Source organism: Polistes dominula, unplaced genomic scaffold (assembly GCF_049000335.1).
Source record: "Polistes dominula isolate Pdom_NZ unplaced genomic scaffold, Pdom_raw_medaka contig_24, whole genome shotgun sequence".
NCBI classification, from domain to species: Eukaryota; Metazoa; Arthropoda; class Insecta; order Hymenoptera; family Vespidae; genus Polistes; species Polistes dominula.
In genome coordinates, this window is record NW_028301150.1 from 2,660,255 (window position 1) to 2,685,794 (window position 25,540).

Below are 25,540 nucleotides of genomic sequence, written 5' to 3' on the forward strand. Positions count from 1 at the left end.
GAGAGAGAGAGAGAGAGAGAGAGATGAGATGAGATGTAAAAAAAGATAAACGTCGCGAATATACGAAAAGATACATCGATTTGTAAGGATTCTTATCGGAAGAAAGACTGCAAAACAAATCGTTCGACTGACTGGTAGAATATTCTCTTGGAGTTTTCTCAATCGAGAAAACGAGATATCTCGCGAGAGTTAAGAAAGAAGAATCATCTTCTAGCGAATTTCTTTTTCAATAGATAAGCGATTTAATTCGAAATCTTAAACATGATGGATGTGAGAGCGAAAGGAATGGTAGTAGTTTTTTTCAGTGATGTATCAATAAATTTTCACTGTTGATTTTTCTCCTATTCTTATTTGTGGGTTTCTTATTTTAGTATTTAAAAGAAAATGATAAAATTAGAGAAGGAAAACGAATAGAAGAGAAATCGTCAACGATTCTATGAAGAAAAATCGACGTATTCCGATCTTTAAATTTTATGCTCACTCTTCTACCTTTCTTTTACTTTTTTCTTTACTCGTTCTTTCACTTTATCGTACTTCTACGGTTCGTTTTTACAGAAGGAACTTAGCACCTCGCTTAGGCCGCAGAATTGATTCTAGCGCCGGGTGAAGAGAGAAAGTCAGTGTGTTTATTCAGGAACACTCGGGAAAGTCTCTACATGGGCAAAGATTGAACTCGAACTATTTTCAATCAGAGTTCTTCTTGAAGGTTCCATATCCCTTCACTTCGTCTCATTTTCCATTGTACTCTTCAGCAAATCGAATTCAATATTCGCTATAATATTCTCTTGCGTCCTCTATATAATCTTCCCTCTTCATTTTCTCTATCCTTTTTCAATGCAAGTTTTTATGCATTTAAGGGTTGAATCGAGTTATACCGTTCTATATGTACCTACTTGCGATTTTCTGATCGAAATGAATCTTATTTTATTCTTTTCTTTTTTTTTTTTTTTTTTTTAATAAAAATAATCAAACTATTCCAAGTCAAATTAAGAAAATCTAAAATCGTAGTAGTTTAATCTGATTATCGAGATATATGTATTCTTTATCTGAAACTATCTAGAATCGAAAGAAAATAAGAGAAGGAACGATATCGAAATTATGGAAAATGGGATAATACAAGGTAGAAGGATTTTGATCATTGTAGCTTACTCACGTGGTACATAGAATCGACTGCAAAGGCAATTTCAAAAATCGTGGAACGGGTAAACGGCGAAATCGTTTTTACGCGTACTACTGCTTATTGCCGGTAGAAAGGGGGAAAATAAAAGAACGCGAGAGAAAAGAAAAGGAAAGGAGGCAACAAAAAAAAAGGGAAAGGTGAAGGAAGAGGAGGAGGAGGAGGAGGAGGAGGCAGAAAGATCGAAAGACCTTTCAACTTTGGATTACTCTCTGACCCCATCGTTCGAAATATCTTCGTTTCCTTTTGAGATAAGGCTTCGAACGGTGGTGCGGGGAGAGAAAAAAAGTCGAAAGAGAAAGGAAGCAAGTGAGGGGGGTTGGGGGAGAATGAAAGGGAGGGGAAATAAAGAAGAGGACAGCGAAGAAACGAGTTTATCGTCGTCCGTGTCGTCGTAAGTTCAAACGACTCTTCCTGCTTGCTGTCTGCGGAACGACGACGACGAAAGTGCGGGAGGAAATGTTATCGTTTCTTGTCAAGAAAGAAAGAGAACAATGGAAAGATAGAAAAAAAAGAAAGAAAAATGAGAGAGAGAGAGAGAAAGAAAGAAAGAGGAAATATTCGATCTTGTTCGTTGAAATATCCGTCCATTGCGAGGGTAAATAAAACTACGAGTTTATCCACTGCTAGAATTTTCGCGCATGTTTTAATTCCCTTTTAGTCCATTTCTAAGTAATTAAATAGGTTTAAGGAGCATTGAAGTAATCGGTTCCACGAGCTTTCTCTTTTACCTTTCCACTAGCATATTTGTCTCTTTTTATTTTTCTCTTTCTCTTCTGTATTTTATGTCTCCACGCTTTTGAGGATTACAAGAATTTCACGAAAGCTTACGTGGTAAGCCTTCACAGAGTCGAAATTCTACGAGCTAGCTTAGTTTTCGAGTGCCGTTTGTCGACGAGTGAAAACGAGCAAACCGGTTGAAATTTCTTTTCTTTTGTTTTTTTTCTTACCAAAATTCACGTAAATGTGCTACTGCCGGTTATCTAACTGGTACCCTTTTTTAAAAACATATTAATTCACATATTTTAAATGGTAAGTAAAATTCAATTTATACGGGTTATTGTTTTTGTATAAACGAGTGTTTCGTAAAATAATATTTGATTTGTCAAATCGTGTCAAGTGAACGAAGAACGAATTAATCCTCGGAAAAATAAAAACAATTGTCACAATACTTCTTTGTAAAACGAATTGAATGACGAAGAAAAAGGGCACGTAAAAAGTAATTTAATCACTTTAAGTGATTTTCGGTTTCTTCGATAACTCGATAGCTAACAAACGAGTTATTTCGTCAAGCACGATGCGATTTTACGCTTGACGAATATAATTCGAGTATGAGAAAATTTCTCGCCTATTTATTTCATTGGATTCATCGTTTACGAGATACGAATAGAAGAGAGCTAGCTAGGGTGGTGGTTGAGTGAAGTAGAAAGGGAGAGGGATTGTCAAGGGTAGGACAATAAACGTCCGTCGACGAATGTGTCGCATACGCGCATCGCTTTCCCAGACTTACTCAACGACAAAAGGCAGACTACACGTTATGTGAAAGGGAGAGAGAAAGTGAGAGGGTAAAAAGAGAAAAAATTACCTTGCGTTACGTTTCTGCGGTAGCGACGTTTAATTAGTCGTACAAGACTTAATTTCATCCATTACACTTTTGTAAACGTTTTTCGACGTAACTCGACATACAACTGGTGGTTCAACAAAATGTAAGCGAGCTGCAATGAAATTAAACACCTTCCTTTTAAATGAGCTAAAACACATTTACTTTTCTTTATCATTTCTATCGGTCAATTAACACTTGTAAAAACTCATTTATCGAATTGATCGTTGAATGATGAAAAAAGTTTCATACTTTTTTTAATTAATGATTAGAATAATTACTCTGGTAAGAATGAAAAAAGAAATTATAATAAATGAATAACATTAATAAATTTAATAATAATATAAAGTTTTACGATTTCAAGTATAATTTAAAATAAACATACGTTATCATCACGTAGCACCTATGATGATACTTGCAGCAAAGTAATTCTGAGCATTGGGGTATATATTAGCGAAGAATTTTTCTCTGAGACATTTAAAAGAAGAACATACGAGGGTCAGGCACGAAAACTGCGGCATTTCATCGATCGTAAACCTTTTTATCGCTTTCCACGCTCGTATGCTTACGCGCTATATTCTTTCTCATTGCATGTTCTTATTAAATTAATGGAGAATAAATTAGAATTTCAAACGTTAGACGTGTGTTATGCGAACGAGTACTAATTTAAAATAGCCAGTCGCATTTAAAATAAGGCGGTCAAATTATAATTTCTGTCAGATTCATTTAAGAAAAGTTTTATAATTATTATCGTCGAAGAAAATAACGCGAGAATATTTTGTTTTTAGATTTGAGGATAAGGTAAAGTGCACAAATAAATATTTTATTATTTGAAGACGATAAATATAAGTCAAAATAGCTCAGATATTGAGTTCAGATTTGAGCTAAAAATAATCTGTTTGATTATTATATGTAATTATTTAGGTACCTTTTTTGATCACCTTTTAAATTTAAGCACTTCGGTTCGAGCGTCGACTATATTCGACACAAATCTGTAAAAAAACAAAACGAATTCGTCGTCAATGCACAATATAAAATGCATTGTGCGCACTATGACAGTGCTGGTCTGTGAACAAGGTTTCAAAGCCGGTAAGCTCCGTATCGAAGTGGTTAACATTTAAATATTTTACATATATGAAAGAAGTGTAATAATTTGAAGAATCCCGTAATTTAGTAATTGAATTTCAATAACCAGCTTTTTATTGAAAAAATTTATTCTTATTAAATTATTTATTTAATCCTATGGGAAAAAGAAATAAAATACAGAAATAGTATTACTGATGAATAAAAAACGATATTATCTTTCTCTTCGTTCATTCATTAAATTTCAAGTACTTGTTAAAATGAAACAATGGATAATATTCGACGATGTGTAAGTGTATCTTAATTTTTAATATTCCCGGATTAACTTGGCTTACAGGAAGAATACAATTCATTCATTCAACTTTGTAATCTCGAAGACAGAGACTTAAACTGTACCATGATTAGAACACTTGTCAATAGTCGTTTTACCACCGGTTATTAACCAGAACGCCTGCGGATTTAACGGTGACCCTTTTCCTCCAACACTTTGGATGTAGCATGAAACGCCACGGATCCATTCATAAACCTCGAAACCACGAAACATCGGAAAGTCGGTTGCCAAAAAAGTATGGTGAGCTGTCGAAAATCGGTTGAAAAGTTAGGGAAGAGAGGTAGAATGATTGTAAATCGGTAGTGAGACCGCGAATTCTGATTGACATCGTCATTAGGCTCGACTTGGAGCTTATCTGGAATCCAAGTATGCGTGCAACGTGCATGTGCATGATCGGTGGACGTTGCAAGGACCGGTACAGACATGGAAGGGAGCAACGAAGACAGAGAGATGTTGGGAAGAGAGAGAGAGAGAGAGAGACAGATAGAGTGGGCTCGAAACGGTGATAGTAGGAAGAAGAAGAGAGGAAGAGGAGAGAGGGTGTTCTCGATATGATTAATGCCTCGCATGCGTGGTGTTCATGTATAGAGGACAGCTGTGAGTGACTTGTGCTCCGCCCAACCAACGTCGATTTGACCGAACCACCCCATGTATATGAAACCGCATATAACATGGATATACTTACGTAGGACGCGTGTAACGACGTACATACACCACCATGACACAGTCCTATCTCTCCTCTTTCCTCTCTACGATATCAAGTTTAACCTCTGCCGAGACGACCTGTTCAACACCTATTAACTCTCACCCTGTTTATCGATATACAGGACTGTTTGCGAGAAATATATGTGCACTGACCGACTATCCCAAGTAGGATTATTAAAATATAGAAATATTTTAGATTATAATATAACATATATATATAACGAAGGTTTCCTCAATATTTTATTATTCACATTACCAATTTAAAGAAAAAATATTCTAATGATTTTTATAAAGGTGTATCACAAAATTATGAACGAATCTTTAAAAACCACTTCTTGGTTTTCTGCTTTTACAAATTTTTTTCTATTTTTTTTTCTTTTTTTTTTTGAATTTTTTTTTACTTTTTTTTTCTATGTATCTCTTTTCTCTTTTATCGAAGAAAGTAGCTTCACTACTTTTATATTCTTCAGTATTTTCCGATACTTTCTTTCTTCAAAGAATATTTTTTTCCTTCTTCTGAGTAGCATCTTGTCGTCTTCGTTTCAACATCGATTACCTTTTAGAATGTTTTATAATGTAGCTTTTCATTATTCTTCTGTACAATAGATATAAAGAAAAACGTAATCGAAACTGTTTTCATCAAAGAATAACAAACGGGATTTAAGATTTTATAAAGATAAATGTAGGGAAACAGTAGCTTTAACACGTTGACTGCCGTGTACAGCACGACTATGCTATTTAAATATTTTTCCAATTATTTATTTATATAACATCATTTAATTTATAACACAAGTAATAAGTAAAAGTTCTATTGACAATTTCCTGTAATATTTTATAGTTTTTTTTTTGCAGTGGTGAACTATAAGCAGTCATTTGATCAGGTAAATCTATTTAAAATTCCCATAAATATTAAATAAAATAATAAAAATAATGCAGATGTGAGCAGATCACACACGGTAGATGTGAAACCTTCAAAAAATTAAGCAAAATAACTACGGGTACCTTAAATATCTTTGGGTAACTTCGGAGTACACATGCGTAACATTTAGAAAGTTATATAAACAACATTCAATATAAGAATTTCCACACACAGAGGACAACGTGCCAGTCTGAAGGTGAATTTCGAAGAGGACGGTACTCCGATCATATACTTGGTGGTTTTATATAACAATAGACACTTGTATCGATTAATTAACAATTATTTTAATATTGTAATGTACTTTAATTATATTACAAGTAATTTTTAGCCACGAAATCATCACTGTGCAGAAGCAATAAAATTATTACATTAGAATGAAAAGAAAACTACATTTTTGTTGTTTTCTTTTTTCATGCGATCATATTTCAATATAGCCACAAAATATCTACCGTCATATCAGCAGTGACGCGAAGATCGAATGGCTGCAACCTGGATTTTGAAAGCTTTCAAGACTTCTAGAAAGTCTACGGTCTGTTGACTAACTACAACATGGACTTCGAAAAGCACAATGACAGTTCTAGACGTAGTCGTCGGTAAAGGCAGATGGATATATAAATAGATAGATAGAGATAGAGATAAAACGAGATAAAAAGAGAGAACACGAACGGAAGAATAAGAAGCAGGGAAGAGAAAAAAAGAAATTGAACTAAGAAAGGTAAGATTTTCAACGTTGTGTTAGTTTATCGCAAATCTTTGTTGAAAGCTTTCGATATAAATCAAGATAAATGATAGTAAATATAATTTATATAACAAATGCTTTTACGATGGTCGAGATACTGAATGAGAAAATTAGGTTTTCCCTCGGGTATGCGAATAAACATAGGTACTGCGTAAAGTGTAGTTTATTACAGGGTATAAAATTATTTAGAAGGACGCCTAGCAAAGGAGAAATAAAGTTCTCATGAATATGGCGTTCACATGTTTTGTTCGCATTCGTAACTCGTTAGAAACGAGACAGAAGAAGAAGAAGAAGAAGAAGAAGATGAAGAAGAAGTAAAAAGGGTGAGAGGAAGACGGAGAGAAAGGAATTCTCTTATACAAGAGAGGAAACTGTTGTGGCAGTTCAGTGCTGACTAAAGTTACATACAAAAAGTTAGGGAGGTATGAGCTGACTGAGGTGAGCTTGAAAAAAAGTTTTTACGTAAAGTGAGCGAGTCCAAAGGAAAACGATATAAATACGTGGCTTAATTTTACCAACACCATCACTGAAAAAGTATTATTTAGGTATTCGTTGACAAGGGGAGTCGTTGTAAGCATTTAAAAAAAAAAAACAGAAAGCAAGCAAAAGGGTTCAAAAAGCATGACAAAGCTTTGCTGGTCGCTATTTCGTTTAAAGTCTCAAAATGTATACAATATGATTCCTCTCGGGTCTGTTATTTTGATTTGAAATTTTTCGGTCTCATAAATACTGACAGGAAATTGGAGCAACAACATGTAATATATATGCAATCGTAACCATTTTAGAGATACGTAATGAAAAATGTACGAACCACATAAGCGATAATTTGTAATACGTTACTTTTTATAAATTCTCTTTTTACATTTCTTTTTCCTCATTAATTGCTTAACGATTTGGTTGGCTAGCACGAACGAAACTGGAGAGAAATTTAACTTCAAACGAGCACGTCATTTAACGACTCGAAGAAGCGAAAATGGTAGTTGAGGAAAGGGATGTAACGAATGCTTATCGCAACGTGTATTTTCTGCGATTCCCTTCTCTTCACATTTCTATGAACGTTAAAGTGCCACACGTACCTTTAATATGTCTCGTGACCCTACTCGCATTCTTAACGTTTCAAATAAGTACACGGAAGTATACGGATTCTCTTTCACCATTGAAAGAGCAAATATTACGTGTTCGACTGGCCACGCGATATTAAAGGGAAGATCTTGATTTCTTTGTCTTTGTCATTCTTTCTCTCTATTTTTCATTCTTTGGTTTAATCTCTCTTTCTTTTCCTCATGCGTATATGTACCTCGTATATCAAAGCTTTCGTTATTCTAACATGAATCGAATCATTGATCCGACCAACCAAATTGTACGTTATCGATATCTTTGAGAACTTCGAATAAAAGTGAATTATCTATACATATATCTATCAATAAAACTCTTTGATGCAACAATTTTTTGCTTCAGTTGAAATAGTCAAGTTTTTTTGTATTTAAAAAGTATTCTTTCATCGATTCAATCCCATTTTAATTGGATTGCGTAAAATACTTTTGTTAAAAAGTGATATTTAATATTCGTCAGAAAATAATTGAAATATCTTAATATAACTTAAATTATATCTCAAACGTCAACATTGTAGATATATAACTCATGTAATTCTTCAATATGTCAAGAAAGCAAGATGATGAAACAGAAACTACAATCTAGCGAAATAGGAGCTTTCGGTAGCAATTACTTGAGTTTCCAAATCCAAGTAGTAATGAGCGATATTTGTCGGACTAGACGACGATTGTTCGTTGAATATCCTTGGAGTTTAGATTTGTTTTGAACAAATACATTAGCAGGTTTATGATCACCTCTCAACTATGGTTTTGGATTATATGGATGTCGTGGTTGTTTTACCATTGACTTAGCTTTCGATAATACTATCGATTAATCAAAATACCAATAAATTCTTACACGTTGGTAAAGTTTCAATCAACTTCTAATGATAAAAATGTATATTTCGAATAGAATTGTACCATGTGAAAAGGAATAAAGAGGTTAGAGAATGTTTGTATAAGTTGACCATGATATAAATATCAATTGATGCTAAAGAACGCGAGGTAAACGTAGTTTATCTATGGTGTATAAATAATCGGGGTTGTACGATGTGCGTCCAGATTTTCTTTCTCTACGGGGAGCAGAGATTGTATTTTCAGGACGGTAGCAGCCGGCAGGCAACTTTACACAGCACGGAGCCGTTATGTGTGAAAATACGCATGCCATGGTCTCGGTTGTCTGATTGGCCCGACTACCATAGAATTTAACCATCATGCGAGAATATAAACACGCGTGTTCTTCCCTCGAAAAGATGTGTACGATCGAAAATTATGGTCGACCTAGTCTCCGAGTGTAGGTATTGTCAGCAATCATTGGAAAAATAACACATTATAAAGTGAACATTGGATCTTATACATGATATAGTATCACAAAATTATTTTATATATATAATAATTGTAACATTTCTGCGTAAGACTTTTTTCTTCTGCTGATAGACTTTTTACGCAATACTAAAGAATGCAATAGTTCGGTGAAAATTTTTCTTGCTAAGACATTGATAAATTTTCTAGGATTTGCGTTGAATCACGATCACAGTGCGTTTTGGTTTATTCTTGTATTTCAATATGGGATTCGTACGTGAAAGTATTTCTTTTCTGGTAAGTTTGGAATGAGTTTCTTTACGTTTTCAATATCTCACAGTCGAAAAACGTATATACCAATGTATTTCTAACCACCACTGTCGTTCTTTTTCTCTGTGAGTATTACGAAACACGCATAACACACCTTGTCACAAGGTTCACAAGGTTTGCATTAATATTATATTACTCGTCTTGATTTATAGTTCTCGTAAATAATCATCAAGGACGAAGAACTTTAATTTAAATTATATTTTGAAAGCTTGACGTATCTTTCCATCGATCGAATATAATATATTTCAAATCATTCTAATAACGAATGCAAATTTAATAAAATTATTTTTTAGGGTCTAAGAATTACATTAAATTATTATTCTTATCAAAATTAAAAAAAAACAAGTGCGAATTAAGAATAATTTATTATTATTTTCATGCAAAACATTGTATTTTAAGAGTGAGTAGTAACCACAAAGAAACAGAAAATGGAAATTATTATGGTACTTTTTATGAACAACTGACATGACTCGAGAAAAAACGAGTATCACTTTGATAAACATTTTTATTTCTTAACTACAAAGAAATATGAGCTTAAAGCATTAATTATAACAGCTATAAAATAAACTTTTCAACACTTTTGATTAAAAACATGAAAAATAAAGAAAAAATAGAAATAATAATGTAGCTAAAATTGAAAAAAAAGAAAAAAATTTGTTTCAAAAGGAAAAAAAAAAAGAATATTTCACAGCAATGATTTATAACATAGAAAAAGATAAAATAAAGTTAAGAAAGGGATGTTATAGCGGCAAGTTATAGAAATATTCTATAGAAAATGTGTAACTATGATGAAAACATACAAAGAAATGCTAGAAAAAAGGAAAGAAAGTTAGGATCATTAATCGCATAGTTGTCCATTGATATCAGTCTTCCTTGACAGGATCGTTTCTCGGAACAAATTCAATAAGCATGTAGACACACTATCGAGGAAGAGAGAGAGAGAGAGAGAGAGAGCAGGGCCCCACATCGAGATTACAGAAAAGCGCGAAAAAGCACATCGTAGGATAATGGTGGTTTGATAATGGTAGAAGAAGAGAGAAGGGAGAAGTGAAGGTTGAATCGTCGATAAAAGCGGCCTACACAGAGCCATTAGAAGCAATCGTTGAGCGAAATAACGCGATTGAGGAAGCTTCGAAGGGTGACGGGAAGAGTTTAGGTCATGATATGCGGGAGAGATCGAATGACGTCGTTGGGAAGGAAGAAAAGAGAAGGAAAAAGGGGAACCAAAGTGTATTCATGTATATCGCTATGAATCATAAGAGACACGTGGCTCTTCTACTGGATCGAATGTATTGGGTCGTAAAGCTGTTGATAGCTTTTCCTTTAACCCTAGGTGCGCGTGCGTCACTTCACGGCAATATCTTTTGAGTATCGCTAAGATTTCACCCTAGTGTTCCATCTTTATGACCTGTCGTCTTGAAGATTATAAAATAAAGCCTCCAATAAAGGGAAAACCCAACCTCTTTTTCTTCTAATTATCTTCTTTGAACTTTACCATTCATCAGAAGTTTCTTCATCATACTTGATTTTTCTTACCTAACACATTTGTCAAGTTTATCAGTGCGAATATAAGAACTGTCTAAATATAATAATTTATTAAATATTAAGCACGATAATAATATTTATCACAATATATATATATATATATATACTTTTCGTATGTCACTTTTTCTAAGAAAAATAAATAATTGATAAAAGAGATAATATACTGAATCAACATTTCCACGTATAAAGCAGTAAATGAACTTCAAGAATGGATAATGAACTTTATGAAGCAATTCATTTTTAAAGACGAGATACTTAATTGGTTTTCTTTTAAGAAGAAATAGTAATTAAACTAGGAAAAAGAAGAGGAATTAAGGATTCTGTCCCTTAAAAAAAAGAAAAAAATAAGCACAATCAAATATAAATTATTAATTTTAATTCCCTTTATATCTTCCTTCATTTATTAACGATATTAAAATTATTGAAATTATCGATCCGAACTCTTTCATACAAATAAGAAGTATTTAAATTCTTATATCATTATGCGTTCATTTCACTTATTGTCAGCATAGATATATTTTTATAATTTCATGTGATTCTACTTTCATTGTTTAAGAAAACATTAGAGATATATTATTGATTGAAATTTTAATAAGTTTTTATTGTTAATAATATCACAATGAATTATATTATCAGTATGTGTTTTAATATACGAATAAATGTAATAACGAAGAATCTCTTGTTCGTTGCATTAAATCAATAATGTTTCTAAAAGTATTAATATAATATAATAACATAAGTAGAAAAAGGATAGTATACCTTTTATGATATTAATGGTTAGTAAACAACGTTTAATACTCATAAGAAGCTTAGCAATTTCATATCATAAGACAACTTAAAAGGATTTAGTGGCTAACATAGATTACGCGTCAATATCCCTGTTCACACCGGTGCTATTGCGGTATTAGTCGTTTCGAAGGGACATCATTTTCCATCCGTAATATCATTGGAGGCTCAGTACGTGCGACCTGTTAATGGTGATCTACCGGATAATATAATTCATTCTCACGCACATGTGAACGTTAAGGGAAAGAGAGATAGAGAGAGAGAGAGAGAGAGAGAGAGGAATAGGGGTGGGGGTTAAAGAAGGAAAGAGCTGAACAGACCCGATAGTTACGAACAACCAATGATTTACTGGTAAAACGTTCTATACGTGTCCTATCTGGTTTTACCTATTTACGTATTACATACATGTCTATAAGAATATATATATATATATTCATGCATGTATGTAAGTATAATATGTGTATGTATTTGTACATTACAAATAAATGAACGAACGAATGATTCGTTTTAATGTTACGGTTTCCCAGAATAATAAACAAACATTCAAACGAAGTAAAATGAGTAGTACCTATAGTTATGGAAAGCCTATTGAAAATTATTACCTATTGTGATTAATCAGACATCAAAGTGCGTAATTTCCGGTCTGTACTTTCCTCTGATGAAGCTGGTATAACTTTTATCGAGAATTAAAATCAACGAATGAAAATATATGACTTATTTTAATTGAAATAAAAAAATTGATCATATTTTTTGTTCTTTGAATTTTTTTTTATTGAATTTGTCTTTTTATATATATATTTTAATACAAAATCCTACAATGCATGGTCAAATGACGGCAATACTTTGTAAAAAATGTACAAGAAATGTATAAAGTGTAAATTAATTATTTCTAAGTAAAAAGAAGTATTTCGTTCATTATCCAATTAATGGTATCGATAAATTTAGTGTTCAAAACTTATATTTATAGAGATTAAAAATCAATAAAATGAGATTTAGTTAGAGTTAAAACTATCTGATGGAATAAATTACGCAGACCAATAATCAATTTGATGTATTAATGTATTCAATCAACATGACTTCCGTTACTTGAAAATTATTAAATGAAAATTATTTAAGATCTCATAGACATCTTTAATATTTAAAGGCATATTTAAACGGATATATTATTAAACTATCGAATTAATATAGACACTTATATCATTATTGAAAATATTTGTTGAAAATAAAATTGGTTATCTTTGATAGAAGATTAAAAATTATAAAGTCACAGCTTTCTCGTGTTATCTATAACACAATATTTATATATTTATAAATAAAATAGTATACTTTTTTCTTGTATCCAACCTACACACACTCCATAGGCATATTAAATATACAATATAATGTTTAACGTTGAACCTGATTATGATGGAAAAAATTCATTAACGATGTCTGGGTTATGTCTGCGGGCTATTATGATAAATAGGTCGACAACAGTATTCATTTTAGATCGATATTATTTATCCATTTTTAACAACGTTTAAGTAATTAAATATTTTATAAACTTACGAGATAAAATAGTATTACTTAATAGTAACTACTTAACTGAACGAGTAGGTCAACGGATAACAACTTACAATTAGTTAATGAAAATTAATGAACATCAGTGAGACTTAAGAGACAATACTGTTAAAGTATGGTTGAACCTCGTGTAACACCCACGAGACTAGAAAGCGAGTTTGTAATGTTAGTATGGCTAAGAACCTTCGCTTGAATTATTATTGTCAGGTCACGAAGGCGAGGAGCTAAGTCTATGGACGTTCTCCAAAACCGAAATTTCAACCGTTCACCAGTTATCTTAGCGTTTCTCTATAGTAGAACGCGTTCTAACCTCTAACTCTGTTCTCTTTCTCTCCTTCAATAATACTCGTTGTTTTCCCTCTTGTTTCCTCTTCTTACCATCCCTTGGTCTCTCCTTCCTGCGTCAGTACCGGTAACCAGCCGCGGAAACTAACTTAGCCCGAGCCGTCATTTCCGGTTGGTGGGCATAACTAGTAATACGAGCCGAACCTTGTTCGACTGTAATAACGCGAACTAATTGAGATAGATCTACGGATCTTGCGCTTCTAAAAGCACGAAAAACACCCAACTATGTTATACTAATTTGCTCTCTCTCTCTCTCTCTCTCTCTCTCTCATTTTCTCTTTACCGATCGATTGACTCGGAGAAAGTACTAGTCATTATGATTTTAGAATTTACTTGATTAATATTAATATTACAAAATCTTGTTTGCATTGTATTTTGATGTATTTTATCAAGTATAAATTTATTATAATATTATGTAAAAATATTGAAATTTATTTGTATATTTTTAAATGTTAAATATATATATATATATATATATATATATATATATATATTTTTTTTTTTCTCTTCTTAAGACGAAGTAGAAATAATTATAATTGTGATTGAATGAAACTATAATGCATGTGGTTTAGAAATTTGCAGTGCTCCAATAAATACTTAGGAGCGTTGGAATTAATATTCGATAATAAGCGACATCGGCGAAGCATAAATCTTCTATCGGAGAGCTATTATATCCGCTTAATCGGTGGTAATAACGTGAACTATATCAGCATAATCGCGTAACATTTCTGCTTGATTAGGTTTATGACGAGGCACTTTTCGACAATGCGTATCGGGGAATGGAATCGATAGCAGTAGAACCAGTTACTAGACTAAGTTCATGCTCTATATTTGTAATTATAAATCATAGATATATATATATATATAATAAGCTAATCCAATTATAAAACATGTAATTATAATCTAATGATAAAGTATCATGAAATGAAAATTTATATTAGTACAATTAAAATGAAAAATGTTTCCCAAAATAACAAGAACATGAATTATAAATAAAGTATAAAATGGAAATCATCTTTTCGCGATTACAAATTCACGATTATATTATTTTTTCTTTCCTTTTCATCATATAGGACATGGGATCGTTAACTTTGAAAGTAGAAATAGTCCCTTTAATTGTATTTACACTAGGCGCCAAACTGTAGTAAAATTTATACATGTCCATTTTGCATTATTGCACGGGAGGAGAGAGAGAGATAGATAAAAATAGACGAGAGAAGGGTAAAAGAGAAAGAGAGGCCGAGCAGGAAGTACTATAAAGGCTGGGACGTTATTGACATTGTCAGTTGTAAAGTCGGATATATTGCGAGGTGACTGTTTATTCCTGTCTGAAATATACGTGCTATAGTCAGCGTGCTACTACGGTTAACGGGGTTAGAATGAATAATGCACCAGATTTTTCAGCAGTATCTCGAGCTATTATTATGATAAAGTATCGAAGCTTGGCCGGTGTGTGCCGGCTGCTGCTAGAAAGGACATTACAAAAAAGGGAAAGAATTCTCGTTGTTAAAGGAACAGGATTGGTGGTGAATGTAGTTAAAACACGATCGGATTCTTTTCTCTCTGGTTAGTACTGAATTGTAAAAATCCATTGAACTTTGATAATATTATGACGGTGAAGATTGCGAGTAAAATTATATGAAGTTGGTATCGTAAGTAAGAAGGAAGTTTGAAGACGTTGTAGCTCACGTCCCAGTTAAACGATCTCGGATTCCAATTTGAACTTCGCCATATTACTTCGAGTCGAGAAAGCTGGCAGACGTTGTCCGGGAGGAATTACACGAGCCCTTTGTAAGGAGCAAGACTTGCCGCGCGTGTTCTCGCGATTCAATTTAGCTTGGGAAAACGCGCAGAGAAATGGCATTGTTGAAAGAGGTGGAAATTTTTGGTTGGAAGGAGGGAAAAGACTTCTGGAGTTCGACCGACTTCTCCCTTTCTCGTTTTTGATAAATTGCACGGTCTTTTCATTTCTGTTCTTTTTTTTTTTTTTTTTTTTCTTATAGCCAATTCATTCTTCTTATATTTCTTCATCGTCTTCTTTTTCATTTAGAGTTAAATCGTGACCATTTCTTTCCACATTTTCTATGAGGATTTGACAAAAATCATGAACGACTATTTAACCGCTAATATTAATTTATATTAAAGAAAATAATGATTGTAATAAGAAGAGCCTGTAACGCGAGAATCAAGCTACCTTTGTACGGTAAACTGATATCAAAAGGATCTATTCTTGGATCGTTGAAAGACGACGTCACAAGGTTCGAATTTAACACGTTACAGACATATGACAAGCTTCCTCATGTTGATAATTGATGCAAAAGAACAGCTTGCAGTTTGCATAGACATGCTTAGTAATAAAATATCAGCTAAGTAGCATGCTACGTAGATGATCCGTTTTATGATAAAAAACTATTTTCTTAAGGTACAGTTTGTTAAAGCTTTCTTTGCCGATCGGAAGAAATTTAAAAATGGTATATAAAATGAATCTCGTTAAAATCCAAAGCGGATCAAATATTGTCGGTTTAAAGTCTGACAAAATTTTCAAATGACTAATGAACATACATTTATCGCGGACGGGATGTGAAGTCGACCTAATTTTAACGTAACGAAACTGTGTTAGTATTTTATGAAAATAAAAAAAAAAAATAAAAATAAAAAATTAAAAGAAGAAAAAAAAGAGCAAAAAACCTACATTGAATTACTCTCGCGTATAAATCCGAAGCGGCGGTGGCGGTGGCGGCGGACATGCAAACACGTTGGTGTTTGCTTACTTTTAAAATCCGCTAATGATTCGTTGAAATTGTAGGTACGCGCTCTCTCTCTCTCTCTCTCTCTCTCTCTCTCTCTCTCTCTCCCTCTTATACATATATGTGAATGCTGACAGGGTGGTGTTGGGGTCGTAGGTGGGGTAATAATCGTCGTAATGACAAAACAAATACGGTACGTGCACGTGCACGTGTGCACCGTGCTTTCTAGCTCACTCTCGTCACGAAATGTAAGCGGCATGCGGCACGCGCGTCTAGCAAGCTCTTCCTTCCGACCGCGTATTTGCGCACAGGTTTCAGTTACAAATCCACTTCGCTAAGCACGCATATGACATACACATATGACGCCCTACATATTACTGACACATACAAACGAACAAAGATATCCCTTTTAATGTACGGTTCTTCTTTTTTTTTATCGTCAATTCATCCCTTACCGTTAACCTTTCATCTTTTCCAACGTTTTTTGGTTTTTTATCTTCCAGGAAAAGGATTCATTTTACGATAAAAAAAAAAAAATAACGCCCTTTTTTTCGAAACAGGATTCTCGCGATTTTTCTTTTGAAAATAATTTTTATTCAAGTTTATTAATTGTATATAACTAGATTATAAGCTTTTGTCATTGATTAAACAAATCAAAGTATTTTTTTTTTTATTTATCTATTGTAAGCTTCGAAATATCAAATAGACCATAGATTTAATTGGATATTTGTTTTAAATAGAAATATTTTTGCATAGAAATTATTTGAAATAACAAAACACAATTATTAATGTGTGGTTGGTACAAAAAAGGCTTAAATTTTTTCTATCTAATGAAGATACGACCAAATGTCGGATCTTATGCATCAATTTTCAACTTATAAATCTCCTAAATTCCTTCTCGCATATCTGTTATAACTGACATGGAAAATGAATATATTATTATTACGATATAATATATAATTGAGCGAATGATAGAAAGTACCTATTTTATTCTCGATCTTTTACCTTTAACTTTTCACAGACAAATACTAGTGAAAGTAGCATATTGCGTCTCTATTTCGACTGATTTGATTATTAACTTCTAGTATCATTAATTATAACTTCTAACGCAACAACGTTCCCATGAGTCTTTAATGTAACAGTTGTAGACTTCGAACAGATTCAAGGCGAATGAATGTAAGATCATATCGAGAGTTTTCTTCAAGCCATCTTAACGTAACCAACCTTAAGCTAAATACCTTCGACGACGGAAGTATTTTAATAAGATGCAAATTAAAATTAACGTAACGCGAAGGAATATTCGCGAACGTGAAAGTAAGCTTATAATATTTAGTATAGTACGTTATCTATTCGGTATAGTAGATATTGCCAACGATATTTTAACAAAATGATAATAGAAACGGGAGTTATACAAAATTGATAGGAACGTAATAATAATTTTCAACAAGAACAACGCTTTAATGTTGCGCCATGTTGAATTTTACTCTTCATGATCGTTTAGAGAGAGAAAGAGAGAGAGAGAGAGAGAGAGAGAGAGATAGATAGATAAATAGATAGAGAGAGAGAGAGAGAAAATGGAAATGCGTTGCGGTGTACCACCTTGGCCAATAATTTCGGCTCTTACTGTAATATACCCTGGTACGTATACCTATACGTATCATAGATACTAGCATAGTACACCATTGACCTCATAAGAGAACACCTTATGGCTTCGTTTATTCGACCCATTTCTTTCTCTCTCTTTCTTTTTCTTTTTTATCTACACATTCTTTCTTACTCTTCTCTTTGTTTCTATTGTTTTTTTCCGCCTCTCAGTTTTGTGTGTGTGTAGTTTTCTTTCTTTGCTCGATTACCCTTTTCTTGTTTTGTTCCCCCTTTTTTCAAACAACACATCATTTCTTCGATTACCCATATCGGGATCGTTGCTATTATTTTCCATGCAATTGCATTAACACTATTGATACAGCTCGTCAGCTGCATGATTATCGTGTGTGCAGGAGAAAAAGGATTTTTTCTTTCTATGGTTAGTTTGATTTTCTCATTTTCTCACTTTTTTTTTTTTTTTACTTTATTCTCTATATCCTCCGATAGTTAAACTCTGTGTTTTTTTTTAAAGATATAATAATATTAAGCTAACAAAAGTGTTGTAACCTATATATATATATATATATATTCTATAACACGCAAGGTAAATTGATTTTATCACCCCCTTCAATTCTCATCTTTTCTATTGCTTTCGCGACGAAAATCATGTGTACTTTGGCAAAACTAATACGTGGTCTAAGAAAATCAGCTTCCGTGAACGAATATCGTGATGGAAATAAGAAAACGAGCTGAATCGACGAGAAGACGACAACTTTCCCAGACGATCATCGACATATGGATGATACGTGACTCACTTGAGGTTACATATTCGTAACTTTCATGTAGGATAGATATCAATGTGTATACACGGTGTCTCGATATTGAGTTTGTCGATAAAGTTCTTAAAAGTTACGATTCTGGTATATCTTGGTGAACTTTATTTGAAAGTTTCTAAACGCAAATTTTTTCCGATAATTATCGTTAGACCGTATATATTAACAGATCGATAAATGTGTAATGGTGATTTGAAAAAAATTAAATTGATATTTCTGAATAATAAATAAAACAGATATAAATATAATTTTAATAATTGCAACTTTCTGCAATATATTCACGAAACAAGAATCTTATGGGAGTCTATATACTCGTTTAACTTTCAAAGATAGGTCTTCGAAAGAACACGTGCATTATCGAGACACCTTGTATGGATAGCATAAGATCATCGCGGTGGGTTTACTCACGTCTATCGAAATTTCCTTGCCAGTGGGTCGTCGCTGTCTCCTCACCGTTGGTGCTGCCACGAATCGATAGTCGGTGCATCAATGTGTCGCTCTTGATACCAGCCGTCCAAGGTTCCAAACCTTCCTCGTAAATGTTGTCGATGTCTTTACGTGGGCGGGCAGAAGCGTCACTGGAACAGGGAAAATAGATAGATCGTTACAGAACCGCGTACCCGACGGTTTTATGGGCCAATAAATGTTCTAGGATCCAACCTCTCTTCCTTCTTCAACTAAAGAAGCTTATTAAAACCCATCCCCATTTTCTCATCTGTCCTTTACTCTTTCCTACATGTACGTTATCGCTTATATCGATTCGATACGATACCGTTCCTGATCGTACGGTGATCAATGTTAAATCATTGGATATCACCTTGGGGATGACTCCGACGAGTTAAGTTTAATAAAAAATGTGTAATTATAAGAAGAATTTATTGATTGTATGCAAAATAAATTGACGAATCGATTTTTACCATATTGCTTTTTTATTTATTATATTATTAAATATTACGAAGATAACGTTGACTAAAAATAAAAACGAGTTATATGAAATTGTATATATATATATATATGTATACAACTTAAACTGGTGTCGAATGCTATTAGGAATATCAACGAATACTTTTGTAACTTGTCACCTATAAGAGAGAGAGAGAGAGAGAGTAACGATATCGTGCAGTCATTCGTTAAAAGAAAAACCAGAAAGCCGCTCTGGTTGGACTGCTGGGGTTTCGGGCTGGTAAGCACGAACGGATTCGAATTTCGCGTTTCGTGATGTCGAAGTGCGCGTAACACGTGCGACGTATGTTTGGCGAAGGATGAACGAAAAGGGTGGTGGTTCTCTCGTTTCGCGACTATTTCAATTTGTTCGCGAGTGGTAGCTCGTTGAATGAAAAGAAAAAAGGAAAGTGCATGAGAAAGGTGTGGCACGTTATAAAGTCAAAATGTTCGAAATACTGACGACATACAATGTACTTTTCAATCGATCCGTATCTAACTTTTCACGATAAAACCTTTTTTTTTCTTATCGTAAAAAAAAAAAATAAAGAAATATACAGATTTTTAACACATTTCAAGTTATGTAATTTATCTGTTAAAAAAATGAAATCTTAAATACGAATGATTAACAATTCGATATTATTTTAATGACAACCAGAATGAACATTTATTTTCATCTTTTTAATTGTCATAACTTTTAATAATAAATTCTGCGAGTTATTTTCAAACAATTTCGAAATATTCGAAATATTTTGTTAATTGCATTCTTACTAGCCAAAGGACAAGGAAAATATTGATAATTTCCAACATCTTTCGCGTCTTTTCATTCGTTTGAAAGTGCTTTCTTACTTTTCTTCTTACCACAAAGTACGACGATTATCACACCAAAGAAAGATCGTGCGTAGCATGGAAGGAATGCAATTTGAATATTTACCACAACTCTTATCCATTTCTTCCTTTTAAAATTCTCCCTTTGTTCGTAAATCAAATTCTTCGCGCTTTGTTGGATATTACTTAGCCATATACATCGTTTAAAATAAGTATGTCTTCATCTTGGTACTTGTATATATATATATATATATTTTTTTTTTTTGATCTTTTTCTAACACGTTTAAACGATAAAACAAAATCGTTTAACCATGAATGTCGAGAAACAAATCACCCTTATATTTCGTTGAACGAACGTCAGAGAACTAATTTCTTACGATCTACAACCGTAGTTAATGTCTACTTTCAGCATTCAGGGTTTAGAATAGCCTTTTTAGAAGGATACTGTATCGTATCGCGGTGCTTCGGTTAAAACGACAAAGCGATACAGATCCTACACCCCTTTTCAACAACAGCAACTAACGTTTCTCGATGCATGGTTCCTTCCCTCCGTCTAGCATCGACCAGACGTCTTATTCTTTACGTCATTGTCTTGGCACCCCTTACCGTTGGCAAAGCGTACTTTTCGACCCGAGGAAGATCACGCCACTACGATTACAATAGGCTTGCTTCCTCGACCATCGTGCCAACCCTGACGACGACGATGACAATGACGACAACGACGACGACAACGATAACGGTACGTTACTCTCCAAGGAATAACCCTTCTTCTCGAGAATGGTCCAACTTACGCGTCACTATCTTCCTCTTTTCTATTTCGAAGGATATACTTAGATATAAATATAGATTTTGTATATACGGATATGTATTTTTATATGTGAAAAGAAAAAAAGAATTGAGATTGGGGTCATTGTAAGCTGTTCAAAAACTACGAATATGTTCACCCATTGTCTACCATTTACTTTCTTCCTTTCTTCCTCGTTTTCTACTATCCTTTCTTTTTTTTTTTCTTTCCCCTAACAAACCGCTCTAACTATTTTGCTCTCGTTCATCTTTGACACACGAGTCTTTCTCGCGTGGTCCTTTTTAACCACGTTTAAAAGCACTCTTGAGTCTACCCTATCTCACGAGAATACTTTTCCAGATGGTTCGTTGCTATACAGGACTCGTCGCCTTTTTATTGCTTTGGATAGTTAGGGGTTTCGGGTATGTAACTTCTTCGAAGGAAACGTTCAAACTGAGTAATAGCTTTGGTATGATCATAAAAGGATACGAAAATGGAGTTCAGAATGAAGGATAAAAAAGTTCTATTAATTTTTGTCTGCAATATATAGATTTATAGAACTTTTCTCATATATTTTATATTTAATCGCATAAAATCATTTGAATTTTAAACATAAAATAATTTAACCCTTTGAATGCTGAATACTTTTAATTAAAATCTTTTGTAGGAACGGAATAATTTATTATTAATTAGATTCTAATAATAAATTATATTTAATAATTAAAGTTTTTGTTTTTGAATATAATTTAATTAATTAATATAAATATTAAATTATTTTACATTAATATTAACAAACACGTATATGCGTCCATAGCACTTTAAAGGTTAATATGAAATTTTGATGTATTAGATTAGATGTATTATGACATTTGTATAATTTTTCAATATTAAGACAGCGAAAAATAGACCTTACATGAAATATAAAAGAAAGAGGAAAGAAGATTGGCGAGATTTTACGAGAGGATCGTCCTCCTCTCGTTGAAAGCCTAGAAAGAGATATACTTCTAGAATTATGGTAGACGATCCAGCAAGGTATGGCTGCTTTTTCAGAAAAAGCCAGCGCCAGTAGACAAGCTCGAAGAGGATGGAATCCCCGACGACATTTTCCTCCTGCATTTCGTCCTTTCTTGAGATAGGAAAATAAGGCAAGATGAATTACACCTCTTCGTTGACGGAAGAAACCCGTTTGTTCAGACATTTATACGTGAACTATCATCATCGAGAAGAATACGATTAAATAATTAATTTCCTAAAAACCAAATGCTCATCTCACGGTTTTCAAAATTTCTAGAAAAAAAAAATACTCTTACAATATTATTTTTATCTTTCATATTTTATAATAATTAAAATTTGCAATATTACTGAGAACATATTGAAAGTATTATAAAAAAAATATAAAAATTAATTATATCTATAACTGCGATATCACATTTGGATATATGAAATTAATTAAAACAGAATTATAAGTTAAAATTAGAATTTTAACGATCATTCAAATATTGATACGTTATTTTACTGTTATTTCAGTGAAGGAAATGTTCAACGCTGATTTGAATATATGTATATACAGAGAAATTAATTTTAATAACTACGAGCCATCGTAGAAATGTGTAACGTTATCATGGAATTTGTAGATCATAAAGCTAGAGAAAACTTATTTCGTCATAAGCATTTCGAATATTTCTACACTGTTGAGTATGTCTCGATACCGTTATCGTTCCTATAAAGCTTCCAGTGAGTCATGGTAGGAGAATGAATATTGATTCTTTTAGATCGTATCCATAAAAAGATAAAAAAAAAAAAAAGAAGAAAGTAGAGTCAAATTTGATCAAGCTTCACTATTATTCTTATTCACTTTATTATATAAAATATTGTATTATTTTGATTGAACAATTTTATCAAATAATTATAATAGTATATTTTATGTACTTACTTAATATAATTCGAACGTTTGATTTATTTTTCTTAATCCTACGATTTTTCAACACAATTTCACTAAGTTTTTAGAAAAGCACTATATTACAACGATAATATATCAAACACTGGAGTTGAACAGAACGAAATGCACGATAACGCCTTAAATTGTTCGTAAGTAAATAACGAGTGTTATCGGTCGATACGTTATCATAATAAACGGTTACTCACGTTACCACGTTAAAAAAAAAAAACAAAATTCGAAGTACAATTTGTCGTACATCGACAAGTTATCATGAATGAGTGACGAATAGGTAAAGTTTAATTTTGATATAATGCACAAATTTAGATCTCATATCTTTCTATTTTTAAATTTTTTTAATCTTCTAGGAAATAAAAAAATTGGAAGAAACGATTAAATAAACATAAAAAAAAAAATATATATGTAGACGTTTGCATGTAAAAGTTGACTCGTATGCTTTTTAGTACAATCAGGATATAAGGGTTAAGCCTATAAAATTGTTGAGCGACAAGGAACAAGGGCAGCAATGTTGCCCGACCATGAATCACTGCTCACACGAGGAAACTTTTTCCGACTCGCGTCTCTCTTTACATGCCACCGAGCGAAACGTAAACGTGTAGATAGATGTATAGATAGATAGAACATGCGCTCTCATTGCACTCTGGCCTATACTCGATAACTGAAAGCATGTCCTTGCACGCGTATATAAATAATATTTTCTCCGAGCACGTGTACCTTTTCGATTATATATTTTTTTTTGTCTTATAACCTAATTGTTTTTATACAGAATAAGAAGAAAAAAAAAAGAAAAAAGATATGATAAAACAAGAAAAAAAAATTAGATTCGTTAGAATGACCAAGATCTTTTTCAATTTTCTTTAAAGTAACGAGCAATGAATTTAGGAAAAAAACGAGATAGATAAAGAAAGAAAGATAGAGAGAGAGAGAGAGAGAAAGAGAAGATGAGGTGCAAAAGGTTGGATGACTCCCCGAGGAAAGGGCGAATGTTCCTTCTCGAAATGAAATTCTGACCGGGACTTTTGTTCGGTCATAAATTGACATAGAAGTCGAGGATAGGTTTGAGTGGGTACGTCAAAGTAAATGAAACAAGAGTTTGCACGCTAGCAAAAGGATTGAATCAGTATTAATTAATTTCTGTTTCTTTAAGTATATCTATTCAACGATTAAAAGTGTAAGAGAATGTACATTTATAGTAATGTGTATATAAATGCATGTATATTTGATATATTTATGTATGATTGATGCATCGTGTAAATGTAATAAGATATCATAAATCATAATTAATAGATAGATAACATTAAATGTATAATAATAACATATCTAAAAGCATTTTAATTAGTACGAGCTAAATGACGATGAAATAAATGTAACTTTTACAAAATACTTTATGATATATAATGTTTGTAATAAATTACAAATAAAACAGCGCAAATTGACAATTAAATGAAACAAATTAAAATATAAAATGTTAGGAAGATAATTTGTACAATTTGTTGATAATTTATATAGAAATGTATTTTTTTTCTTTGTTACATTATAAATGAATGATTTTATTAATCAGAGATAATTTCTGTTATTATCGAATAATATTTTATTTCAAAATAGAAACGAGTATAGTAAAATATATTTTGATCTTGATTAAAAAGACAATGCAACTAGCAGCATCTTATCGAATAATTTTCAATGATAACTTTTCACGAGAAGGTAATAATAAATCTTGAAAAAAATAGAGAATAGATGAAAAATATTTCATACACTTTCGTGAGGGAAAGAGAACGAACTGTTTCTTCCAAAGAAAATGAAACCCTTCACCTCTCCCCAATCCCGTTGGCTTACATCCATTGTACTCGATGTCATTGCGCATAGAAAACTGATTAAAAAATGTATTCTTTTCCAACAGTTATTCAATTTCCAACTAAAATACTGAGATCAGAAAAATGTAAAAGTATTACCAATTACATTTATATAGATGCAAAATAAAAGAATATAAAAAAAAGTTTTCAATAATGATTTTTTTTATTTCTTTTTCTTTTTTTTCTTTTTTTTTTTCATAAAAGCTATCACGCAAATGGTACAAATATTTCATCAGTTTTATATCGTTCTTTAAAATTCATAATAAAGAAGAAATAACTTTCACATCAAACTTTTTAATAGATTGATATTTAATTGAAAATCTTTCTACACACGTATATATAATTTTGTTATTACCATTTTACGAATACATATAAAACTTTAAATTTCGGTTAACCAGCAGTTATTGAAAATGGTTGATGAAATCCAAAAATACTGCTGTGTATTTGCGGTCAATGTACCGTTAAATCGATATATAGATGTACATATAGTGTTGGATAT

At 32.4% G+C, this 25,540-nt stretch overlaps 1 protein-coding gene across 1 annotated transcript in view; it reads right to left on the reverse strand.

The window, feature by feature from the left end:
* kek5 (leucine-rich repeat, immunoglobulin-like domain-containing kekkon 5 protein) overlaps nucleotides 1-19,162 on the reverse strand; it is a 45,273-nt gene extending 26,111 nt beyond the window's left edge. The window contains exon 1 of the mRNA XM_015317843.2: nucleotides 19,086-19,162. The gene's annotated coding sequence lies outside the window, so the exon portion shown is untranslated. The remainder of the gene's footprint in view (nucleotides 1-19,085) is intronic.
* Nucleotides 19,163-25,540: the final 6,378 nt, after the last annotated feature.